At 38.1% G+C, this 13,039-nt stretch overlaps 1 protein-coding gene across 1 annotated transcript in view; it reads right to left on the reverse strand.

Annotated features, from left to right (window-relative positions):
- Positions 1-12,747, reverse strand: part of LOC106095144 (uncharacterized) — a 418,819-nt gene extending 406,072 nt beyond the window's left edge. Inside the window, exon 1 of the mRNA XM_059362452.1 lies at positions 12,706-12,747. The gene's annotated coding sequence lies outside the window, so the exon portion shown is untranslated. The remainder of the gene's footprint in view (positions 1-12,705) is intronic.
- Positions 12,748-13,039: the final 292 nt, after the last annotated feature.

Raw genomic sequence — 13,039 nt, forward strand, 5'->3', positions numbered from 1 at the left:
CTAGAGTTGCAGAGTTAAAAATATCTAATTTGATTATTCAAATATTTGGCTTGTAGAATATTTGATAGGATTTGATCAGGTTTGGTAGGATTCCTCTTAAATATATGGAAGGCTTCCAGCTTAATGTGCGGGTCGATCCGTGGACCGAACATTGATTTAGATATTTACCTTAATGCAGCAATTATTCACACATGTCAAAGAATAGCGACAAACATACGATCGACTTTTCACGGCAGCAGGACTATGAAAAGGTCCAAAAACAACAGATGGCAACGGCATACTGCACTCTAATGACCCCATAGATTGATGAAAGCACTATTTGCCCATACATGGAAAATATCTCAAAACCTGTAGGATATCAAAAGTCTCCATCAAGAAGACAGACAAGGCAGATATGCAAGTCCAGATCGATTTGAACAGTACTTGATACAGTTGTTGAAAATCGTAACAGAACACCACGTGGAAAATTTTAGCCAAATTCGACAAAAAATTACGGACTGCAGAGGCTCAAGATGTCAAATCGGATAATACGATACTTGGTACAGTTGTGGAATTAGTAGCAGAACACCAGTGCAAAATTGTTGCCAAATTGTGGATTCCAGGTTATCCAGACGTAAAATCGAGAGATCGGTTTCTATGAGAGCTGTATACGGTTATTGACCGATTTCAACCGTACTTGGCACAGTTGTTGGAAGTCGTAACGCAAATTCTTAGCCATATCAGAAAAAAAAAACAAGTAAGAGTGTGCTAAGTTCGGCCGGGCCGAATCTTATATACCCTCCACCATTGATCACATTTGTCGAGTTCTATGCGCGGTATGTCTTTTTAGACAAACATAGAGTATTGAGTTAGAACTGTTATGAGCAGTAGCAAATTATAGTCCGACTTGGACCATAAATGAATGCTGAACATTGTAGAAGTCATTGTGTAATATTTCAGTTCATTCGGATAAGAATTGCGCCTTGTAGGGGCTCAAGAAGGAAAATCGGGAGATGGATTTATATGGGAGCTTTATCAAGCTATTGATCGATTCAGACCATATTAGACACGTATGTTGAAGGTCATTAGAGAAGCCGTTGTGCATACCAATCGACTTTTAAACACTTTCCGATTCAATCTCCACCTTTCTTCTCCGATGTCTATCTCCACTAGCTCGCTCCATCAGAGTTTGCTCTTCCCTTTTTCCGTGTTCTATTATGGTCGCCCTCAAACGACTTCTTCGCTGGAGATTCTTCATTCTTTCTGACAACATGACCTTTCCAATGCAACAGTTGTATTTTGATACGTTTAATTATGCTATCGTCGCCATGGAGTTAGTGGTTCATACCACGAATATGTTCTCCATTAACGAATACTGGTCCATATATTTTACGAAGAACCTTTTTCTCAAACACTTCAAGCACTGCCTCATCTGCTTCCGTGCTATACAACAGCACGTGTAGCATCAGTGTCTTGAAAAGTGTGATTTTCGTCTGTCGAGAGGTGGTTTTGTTACTAAAGTGCGAATATTCTAAAGTGCAAATATATTCAGAGATACCGTAGCGCAGAGGTTAGCATGTCCGCCTATGAAGCTGGGTTTGAATCCTAATGCTGGTAACATTTGTGAGGTATTATGCCATGTAAAACTTCTCTTTAAAGAGGTTTCGCACTGCGGCACGCCATTCGGACTCGGCTTTAAAAAGAAGGCCCCATATTATTGAGCTTAAAACTTGAATAGGATTGCCCCATTGATATGCGAAAATTTTGCCCCTGTTCCTTAGTGGAATGTTCATGGGCAAAATTTGCAATTTGCAATATTATCCTTCACTTATTTATAAACTGGTATTATTTGTTTCGTTCACGGCCGTGCCGAAATAGAGAAAGTAGCTGACTGTCTCAAAGTTGTAGCTCCCAACTTTCTCTATTTTCTTTATCTGCTCGAGACTCTGTGGGAGTTGATACCATCCACTTTGACTTATCTCCATGTACTGCCGACTCACTTTCGTTGATTCTCTTTCAATACCTGCTTTCCCGGTGACGGACTCATACATATGTATCGCCCGAATTTTACTCCAAGAGCCATTGCAAGCTCGCTTATCGACTCATCTTCTCAAAATTGTGCACAATACTTTTCCCCATAACTATCACAATATCTACGTAGGTTGTTCAAAATCGGTTCAGATTTAGATATGGCTTCCATTTTTATGCCCACCACCATAGGATGGGGGTATACTAATCTATTTATTACGTCTGTAACATCTCGAAATATTCGTCTAAGATCCCATAAAGTATAAATAATCTTGATCGTTTCGACAGTCGGAGTCGATCTAGCCGTCCGTCTGTCGCTATCACTATAGCGGTCGAACGCGTGAAGTTAGCCGACCGATATTTTGCAGAGGTACTTAATATTGATTTAGGTCATTAGAGATTACAAAGGGGCCGTATCGGTTCAGATTTAGATAAAGCTCCCATATAAACCGGCCTCCCGATTTGACTTCTTGAGTCCCTGGAAGACGCAATTCCCGTGCGTATTGGCTGAAATTGGTTCCGTTAAGACGTAGACGCATGTAGCGTTTCATTAAGACTATCAACAATTGTGGCAAGTACGGTCCGAATCGGTCTATAACCTGGTATATCTGATATAAACCGATCTCCCGATTTGATTTCTTGAGCCCTGTGCCAACTGTGCCAATCATGGTACAAATGGGCCTATATCCTGATACAGCTCCTATATAAACCGATCTCCCGATTTTACTTCTTGAGTCATTACTACAAGCCGCAGTTTTTGTACGATTTGGCCGAAATTTTGCATGCAATGTTCCATTAGTACTTTCAACAATTGTGCCTAGTACGGTCCAAATCGGTCTATAAACTGACATAGCTCCCATATAAACCGATCTTCGGATTTGACTTCTTGATTCCGCATATGAGCCGCAAATTTTGTCCAATTTGCCATGTTCTGTTACAATTTCCAACAACTGTGCTAAATACGGTCCAAATCAGTCTATAACCTGATATAGCTCTCTTTTAAACCGGTCTAGGTTTCTAGAAGCTTTAATTTTTTCTGGTTTGACAGAAGTTTTGTATGTAGAATAAAGTTATGTCTTTAAACTAAATTTATCTTGTATAAATTTTTAGTAGTATCCATGGTGGTGGATTTCCAAGATTCGGCCCGGGCGAACTTAGCAGGCTTTTACTTGTTTAAGTTTGTCCGATTTTGAGCAATATTGCAATAATGGGGTCATTTGTCAAACTATGCTCACCAAATTTTAGCACGAAGGTTTCTTTGATAGCTCTTAAGGTTCTTTTTGGATTTCATAGGTAGCTCACATATGTTTCGCCCTATATTCACTTTTAGAGCCTTCTAAAAATATGTATATGGGATTTAGTACTGTTTTGTCATTGTTATTCCTTATATTCAAATCTTTTTCATGTTCCTTGCACTAGGTCGATATAACACTCATCGCTTTGTTGATACATTTTTACTACGGAAAACGAATAAAATTCAACAGCCAACACAACATTTGAATGCTGTAGTCTGACCTTTTTAAAAATACTTCTATTTCCTCGGTCGTTTATTTATGGCCATTGGACAATAATTCTTCGAAACGTTATGTCTTTTAATCTAAACAGAGAAAAGCTTCATCCTTATCTTTGACTGGGTGGTCGCAACCAGTCGCATATTGGCTAATGAATTTCATCTTATGCGATTTATGTAAAACGATGACTTCCTAATGTGACATAAAATTTATAGCCCATTCACTTGGTACAATCACGCGTTACTGCAATGTGCGCATCGCTTGTGTCGATAAGCTTTAAAATGATTGCCTATTCATTTCTTACAATTGAATGAATGGCAAACTCCATCAAACAGAAGTTACCGAAACAGGGTGAAAAAGTCTAAGACATACGGTGGCGCAAAAGGGATTTTAGGAGCATATCTTAAGCCATATGCTCCTAAAATCCCTTTTTTTGAAACAAAAATATTATAAACAATTGAAGTAAAACGGGATTCGTTTCTTTTCTTATAAAAGTTTTATGTTTGAAAAATCTCTGAAACAAAGCTCAGTATGATGTTTAAGTCGAGCAAAAACTTTTATTGTTTAGAGGTTTGGAGGTCATAAGTGTGTTTCTCGATCAAATTTCATTCCAATCTGACAAAACGTGAATCTCCTTAGAGCTCCAAAAAATTAATCAGAGAACCATAGTTGAGGTTGTTTTTTGGGTAAACAAAATGGTGAATCAATTAAAAGGTCGAGTCTACAAAAAGAATGACGAGGTTTGTAAACCACAATCTAATGGTGTTATAATCAACATCCAATTGTTGAACATGTATATTCGCTGTATAATATTTTGTTTGATTACAAATACAGACGCTGTTCATTGTTCACTCCTATGCTAACAAAACTAAACTTTTAAATTGTTTGATTAGTATGGATAACTAAAACCTAATATTAACGTTATTTTTTTATTTATTTATTTTATTTTATGATTGTAACCTTGCAATGATGTGTGAAGATAATTTTATGTGCATACATAATATGGCATATGTTGGTCAACTTGTATACCCCCGACGAATATAAAAAGTGTTATGAAATATTCGCACAGCAACTAACAAACTATAGTTAACGCTGAACATATTAAAATGTAGTTAAATGTGACCAGAGGATGTGTAAGAGTATTTATATGTGCGCTGGTCATTCTCTCACTTGAAAGGTCACAATTTTCTAACGGTACCGCAAAAGGTCACATCGACAACACGCCACCACATTTGGTGGTAGAATGTTTATCCAACGTATATACTTAGATGTAAATATGCACAAGACCTGTAGACGCTAACTGGCGGGCTGTATTAACCATTTTTAAGTTACCACCTAACTTTTAAACGCTATTACACATGTTTTCTGGAAATTATACACGCAGAAAATGTGAAAATCCTGTTCAGAGAGAAAATAACATACTTTTCTATTTTATATTTGCAAAGTAACAGATGCTACTGTGGATTAAGCAAGCAGTTCAGGTCCAAAGTCACGTCTCGACAGACAGACAAAGCATGTATACTTGCGAAAGTAGATGAAGTAATACTTGGATTGTTTGAGAGAAAGATCCTTCGTTAAATATATGGACCAGACTGCCTTTATTGAGAACCGCACCTGAACCACGAGCCGTATGACGACGATAGCATAGTTAAATGCATCAGAATACAATGGTTGCGTTGGCTAGTTCATGTTTTCTAAATTAATGCAGAAGTTCCTGCTAAGAAATCTTTTGAAGGCGGCCTAGTGTAATACGCAAAAGGAGAAGACCAAAACTCCGATGGAAAAACCCAGTGACTTCACAAGATTGGAGAAGGATCGCAGAATATCGGGGCGCTTGGAAATTAATTCTACCTTTGGTTAGTGGAACAAATGTTCCGTAATGGCCACCTAAAGTAGAAGTAAGAGATTTAAAAATCTCCTCGGCAAGTAGTGTATATCAAGCGAAGTCCCTTGCAATTAAATAAGTCGTGGAATGGCTACGGTATTATGTCATACCGGTCATTGATATAAATATCTTTTCAGATAGCCAGACAGTCAATATCTGGGGAACATATTTATTTATTATTGAAAACTAATTTATGCCGGCACAACAAGACAATGTATTATAAATTACAGTACAGGCTTACGAGTATAGAAAAAATATATAAAACAATTAAGAGAGTGCTGAGTTCGGCCGTTCCGAATTTTATATACCCTCCACCATGAATCACATTTGTCAAGTTCTCTGCCCAGTATCTCTTTTTAGGCAAACAAAATTGCCATACTATTGGAGCCATTTCAGCGAACCGCACTTGGTTGGGATGTTGGAGACCATAGTAGAAGTCATTGTGCCAGTTTTCAGCAAGATGAGAAAAGAAATTTTAAGCTCAATGATAGGGGACCTCCTTTTTATAGGCGAACGAACGATGTGCCGCAGTACGACATCTCTTTGGGAAGAACCTCACAAATGTCGCCAGCATTAGGATAACCGTCGCTAAAAAATTTTGCTGATGTTTTCGCCAGGATTCGAACCCAGGCGTGCAGCGTCATAGGCCGACCTCTACGCTTTGTTGACCTCCAAAAGGAAGTATGTGTGCGTAAGTTGGCGTGCTTTCGACAGACAGATGGACGAAAGTGGCTATATGGACTTAAAATGTTGGCTGATTTTTGCGCTGTCTTTTTGACAACACTGGTGTAAACAGCTCACGCACATAACGTGTTTGTTTCACTGTCAAACATCTTCAGTTTGATCTATTATTTAACCACGAATCGTCTCACAAACCAACAACGCTTGTAAATTATTGAATTTTATTATCGAAATGCGTGCTCTGTTAAGAAAGTTCATCCCGCGCTTCTCCCATTTTATAGACGAAGCTCATTTTTGGCTAAATGGGTACGTAAATAAGCAGAATTTTCGATTTTGGAATTATTGGGTTGCCTGAAAAGAAATTGCGGATTTTTTAAAAGAAAGTAAATGCATTTTGAATAAAACTTAGAATGAACTTTAATCAAATATATAATTGCCATTTTGTTCGATAACCTTTTGCCATCTTCCTGGCAAATTTAGTATTCCACGCTCATAGAACTTCTGGCCGTTATCTGCAAAAAACTGAACCAAGTATAATTTTATAGCCTCATCATTCCCGAACGTTTTACCATTTAAGGAATTCTGCAAAGATCGAAATAAATGGTAGTCTGATGGTGCAAGGTCAGGGCTATATGATGGATGTATCAAAAGTTCCCAGCCAAGCTCACTCAGTTTTTGGCGAGTGACCAAAGATGTGTGCGGTCTAGCGTTGTCCTGGTGGAATATGACACCTTTACGATTGACCAATTCTGGTCGCTTCTCCTTGATGGCTGTATTCAATTTGTCCAATTGTTGACAGTAAACCATCGAATTAATCGTTTGGTTCCTTGGAAGCAGCTCAAAATATACCAAACCCTTCCAATCCCACCAAACAGACAGCATAACCTTCTTTTGGTGGATATCAGCCTTTGAAGTGGTTTGAGCTGGTTCACCATGCTTGGACCATGATCGTTTTCGACTAACGTTGTTGTAAACAATCCATTTTTCATCTCCAATTATGATTCATTTTAAAAACGGATCGAATTCATTGCGTTTAAGGTGCATATCACAAGCGTTGATTCGGTTTGTTAAATGAATTTCTTTCAATACATGTGGTACCCATATTATAATTGACGCCAAACAAACAAATGTAAACAACATTTCGCGCAATTTTTTTCTAAAGCAAGCTAAAAGTAACAGCTGACAACTTTTTTTTTTGCCCAAAATATAAGAGCTTGACTTGCATGACATGTAGTTTCAACAAGACGTTGCCACATGCCACACACACGCGTAACAATGGACTTATTGAGAGTCGAGTTCGGTGAACATTTTATTTCATGTTCGGTACCGGTCAATAGGCCGCCAAGATCGTGCGAATTAATCCCTTTTGACTATTTTTTGTTCGGCCATATTAAAGATCATGTCTATACAGATAAGCCCATTTTTATTGACACATTGGAAGACAACATTGAAGCAATTATTCGAGAGATACTGACCGAAATGTTGGAGAGAGTATGCCAAAATTGGACTAAGCGGATGGACCATTTGAGGCGTAGTCACGGTCATTTGCATGAAATAGTCTTCAAACATTAACTAATATGAACCGTACTATCGATTCAAATAAATATTTTATGAATTTCTCAGAATTTTATGTGACTTTTATTTAACTTCCCTATAGCTCTTTCCTTTATGGGGTCTTAGACCGAAGTTAGTACAACCCCATCCTATGGTGGAGGGTATAAAAAGCAAGGAATAAAGCAAGAGGACAAAACATTTTGTTTAAAATTAAGAAGTAAAAAGGCGTTAAGTTCGGCCGGGCCGAACTTTGGATGCCCACCACCTCGGGTATATACGTAAACCACCTTTCATCAAAATCCGGTGAAAATTGCATACCTTACGTCCCATAGTAGTTATATATGTTTCGATAAGTACAAGTCATTGTTCAATTGTATATAACAAAGTATTGGTCTTTTTACTATTGTAGCTATATCTACAAATAAACGACATGGATTTCGAAAAGCCCAACATAAGTCACTGTGTTAAATTACAGCGATGTCGAATTATAAATGCGCCTTTTAGGGGCCAAGACTTTAAATTAAGAGATCGGTCTATATGGTAGCTATGTCCAAATCTGGACCGATCTGAGCCAAATTGAAAAGGGATGTCGAAGGACATAACACCACTCATTGTTCCAAATTTCGGCGACATCGGACAATAAATGCGCCTTTTATGGGTCCAAAACCATAAATCAAATTGTGTCTATTAAAGAGATATTCTGGTGTTCGCCTATATAATTTCATGAAGAAATTGCATAGATCTCAATTTGAAGAGAGAGTCAAAACATTATCCATAAAGGCAACATGAAGATGGAAACATTTTGGGTTCAAAAACCGTCACCGACTGTCTCAATAATATGGCTAAACAGTTCAAAATTTACCTTTCTTGGTGCTGGTCTACAGAGATATCCAGGGAATTGTAGAAATGGCAAGCTTGCGAGACAAGGAATTACCTTACAGATTCCAAGGGAACTGCAATCAGTGGGTATGTCTTCAGCGACATGTATGCTAGCTCTTCAGGATCAGGCTTGAAGGGCATCGAATGACAGATGGTCACAAAAAGGGGGCTGTGAGCATTCCAAAACTATGTGGCCTAATCTAGACGTGAAGAGGTCTACTGCTTTGCTGTCAGACGTCCCAGTCATTGTGTTAGTCATGACAGGTCACTGTCTAATTGGAAAATAGACTGAAGGTTGCCACCAACAATTTTTGCAGAAGCTGTTAGGACATCGAAGATGAAGAGACTATAGAATACCTTCCGTGTGTGTGTCCCGCACTAGCAGTTAGAAGGAGTTCCACTTTTGGGTTTCATTTCTTTTAGAACTTATCTGATTTAGCGGAAGTGAGCATTCACAAGTCTTGGGGCGTTTTAAAGTTCTGGATGGTTCAACGGTAAAAACTAGACGGCATCTTTTTCCTCCTGTTCATGTGATATCACAATGGACGATAACGTCTAAGTTTGTATGATGGCAGACTGCCACTTAAGCTTAATATAATCTAAAATCCTCGTCACCCTTGCCCGATTGGCCTAGATTAGACCAGATTTTGATACATACATAAAATAATATAATCAGATTTCGGTAAAATTTTGACCCGGAAAAATTAAAATGTTTTAATATATTTTTCTTTGTGTAATGAAAAACTAGTGATTGCTATACACACCAGTACAACTGAATGAAACCCTTACATTTATTAAACGCAAGTGAGAGGCGGAAGTCAATGTACATATGTTTATGAAAATAAACCTTTATACTTTTAATAGACTAATGATATTAGGGCCGTCAGTTAAGAAACCACACAATGAAACCACGTGTGAGTGGATGTACGAGTATTGTCATTCCCTAAGTGAACTTTAATATATTAGTTGAAAACTAGGTTAGGTTTTTGTGACAGTCTACAATCAGTCTTACTTAGACTTTTCGTGGTATCACAATAACACAGGCAGAGGAGAATGAAGATGCCTTCTAGTTTCTACCGAGAGCTGACTGCTGAAAATACTGTTATATGCCAACGTCTGCTGTTGAATTTTTGATAGAATTGTGAGGAAACATATTTAAATACTATGCAGAAAATTTTATGCAAATCAGTTAATGACCTTTATTGAAATAAGCAAACAGTACTCCCTATTGTGGACAAATTTGATCGATTATGGTAACCGAAAGTTGTGTTTTACTATGAACGCCACTTTTTATAAAATACCTTAACCATGGTTAATTTTTTTTACCACTTAAACTTGCTTTACTTTAATTGGCTGTGAAAGAACATTTGTCCCATTATCCGAACGAAGAAAAGATTTCCAAGTGCCTCGATTTTTTGCGTTCCTTCTCCAATTTCTGACATCTATATATATTATATTTATATATTTCCATTGGAGTTTTGGTCGTACCGGTTGCGCATACCACAGTGCTTGCATTCTAAAATCTTCTTCACTGGAGCTTCTTCATTCCAGACCTAGCCAAACCAATCTTTGTATTTTAATTTGGTTCCAAAATAATTTATTCTTATGCAGAGCATAGGTGTTTCATAAAAAAATAGAAAAAGTAAAAACGTGTTAGGTTCGGCTGAACTTCGGATAAATTGACCACCCTCTTTTATAACAACTCCACTACCATATCCATAGTTATATGCAAAGGGGGCTGGTCTGGATCATATTGGATTCAGGTCCAGAGAACACTTATACAAGTCACAGTTTCAGCGAAATCTGGAAAGAATGGGATTTAGACCATAAATTGGAAGATCGGTCTTTATGGCTATATCCTAATATAGTCTGGTCTGTACCATATGTCCGTCGCATGACGAGAGGCTCAATACAAGTCATTGTGTCAAATTCCAGCAAAATCAGGTTTCATACCTTAAATCGGCAGGTCTGTCTATGTACCAAATTTCAGCTCAATATCTCAATTTTTGAAGGCTGTAGAGTGATTTCAAAAGACGGACGGACAGACACGCGGACATCGTTAAATCATCTTAGAATTTTACGACGATTCTAACTATATATACTTTGTAGTATCAGAAATTGATATTTCGATGTGTTGCAAACGGAATGACTGAATGAATATACCTCCTATCCCATGGTGATGGGTATAAAACGGTTCGCACCTATTTAAGAGCTTAGGTACTAGATGATTTTTCGGAAGTGATAGTCTGATATGTATTACAGTATATATCTGGTTTACGTAAAAACCATGCAGAAATTGGTAGGTTTTACTAATCGTAATACTAGTAAAGAAAGGCAAAAGTCGGGCGGTGCCGACTGTATAATACGCTACACCTACCCTATAAGTACAAAGTGGGAGCTATATCTTATTCTGAACCAATTTTGATGGACCTCGCCAGATGTTTTCAGATGGATTATTAAACAATCCGTATCACATTTCCATCAAATATGTTGAAACTTTATAAACTATTAGCCGAACAGGGCCTGCTGCGCTTCGCCTTCTTTAGCTCTCTAATGTCTTTTTAGGGTGGGACATTTCGCCCTGAATATGGATATCGAATTCGTGCCAGAGTAGCACATGTCCGCCTATGACACTGAACGCCTGCGTTCGAATAATAAAAATTTAAAGTGGTGGTTATCCCCTCTTAATGACGGCGAAATTTGCGAGTTACCAAGCCATGTATGGTCATGTAAATTCTCCCCAAAGAAGTGTCGCACTGCGGCACGCCGTTCGAACTTGGCTATAAAAAATTTTCCTTATCATTGAGTTTAAACTTGAATCGGAAAGCACTCAGCTCGGTTCATGGGCAAAATTTTACTCTACTGGGATTTGCCTTTGAGTCTTTTGAGTATTTCGGCGGTGGGGTGGCCACCCAGACACTTGGCACTAAAAGTAAATATAAGCTTCGTGCTCCATATTTCATCGGCCTATATTTCGAAATAGCTGCGATGTAGACCGATCTCCAGATATAAGGTTTTAAGCCCATAAAAGGCGTATTTATTTTCCGATTTCGCTGAAATTTGCCATAGTGGCCTATGTTAGGCTTTTCGATATTCGATCTCTATATGGTTCAGATCAGTTTATATTTGGATACAGGTGCCGTATAGACTAATGTCCCGATTTAGGGTCATGGACCGATTATAGGCGCATTTATTACCCGATTTTGTTGAAATTTGGCACAAGGACCTATGTAAGGCTTTCTGACATCCGTTCCCTATACGGTTCAGATAGGTCTTTAGTCAGATATAGCTGCCATATATACCGATCTCGCGATTTTAGTCCTTGGACCCATAAAGGCAAAATTTATTAGCCGATTTCGCTGAAATGTGACACGGTGAGCAGTTTTATCCGAATGCAATATGGCCCTCATCGGTCTTTATTAGGATATAGCTGTCATATACAGCGATCTCCCGTTTAAAGGTTTTGGCCCCTTCAAAGGCGCACTTATTATCCGTTAGGCTTTTCGACAACCGTGCCCTGTATGGTTCAGATTGGTCTTTATTTTACTATAGCTGTCATATTGACCAATATTCTGTTTTAACAACTTGAACAAAGAATTGTATTTATTAGACCACTCGACGTCCGTGCCGAGTTCGGTCCATTAAATGCATTTTTCTCCGGATTATGACGAAAGGTGGCTAATATATATATCGGAGGTGGTATGTATCCAAAGTTCGGCCCGGTCGAACTTTATGCCTTTTTACTTTGTTTGGTCTATATTAATGACGATGTACAAGTCTACTTATGTATTGGTATGGATACATTAACGCAGAGCCTAAATAAGATCAATTGTGACTTGGCCCGGGTGTGTACATGGGCAACAGGTCGTCGTCTAATCATATCAACGTTGTTGTCGGGCATACCATAGCTGGAAATGTTTTATGATGTTCTCGCCAGTATATGAATCCTGGTGAGCGGCGTCATATGCGGAAATGTTGGCCGCTGCGCCACGGTGGTCTTCTTATGCCTAGGCATATCCAGGTAATATGAAAACTGATAAATAATGGGCGTTGCTTTTAGATGTATGTATGTTCTCCGATGTGGCCACACTTTTTTCAGATTTTTGTTTTGTATTTATAGCTGCCCCTGGTTTATTCTCAATTTGGTGTGCCATTTCATATTGTATTCATAACGAAAAATATACTTACTGTTCACATACGGCCCCGAATACTGCTAAAATCGGATCTCGGATGCAAGCCCTTATCTTTATAATAAAGTAATTTAGACAAAAAACTTTATATGCGTTTATCTACAATTTGTCTTAACCAAGGCTGATTTCACTAACTCTCGCGATGTGTTGGTCTCAGGTTAGTAGTTTTGCCTCCTGCAAGGAAAATGCTAATATTGAATTTCCCTTCGAATAGTAATAACGAAGGCCAAAGTTATTTAAAACATACGTCATACATACTTATTCATAACATGGTATATATGCATTGTATATTAATTCAAGTTTGAAGTAAATTGCACAAATGTATATATGTA

Source organism: Stomoxys calcitrans, chromosome 1 (assembly GCF_963082655.1).
Source record: "Stomoxys calcitrans chromosome 1, idStoCalc2.1, whole genome shotgun sequence".
Taxonomy (NCBI): domain Eukaryota; kingdom Metazoa; phylum Arthropoda; class Insecta; order Diptera; family Muscidae; genus Stomoxys; species Stomoxys calcitrans.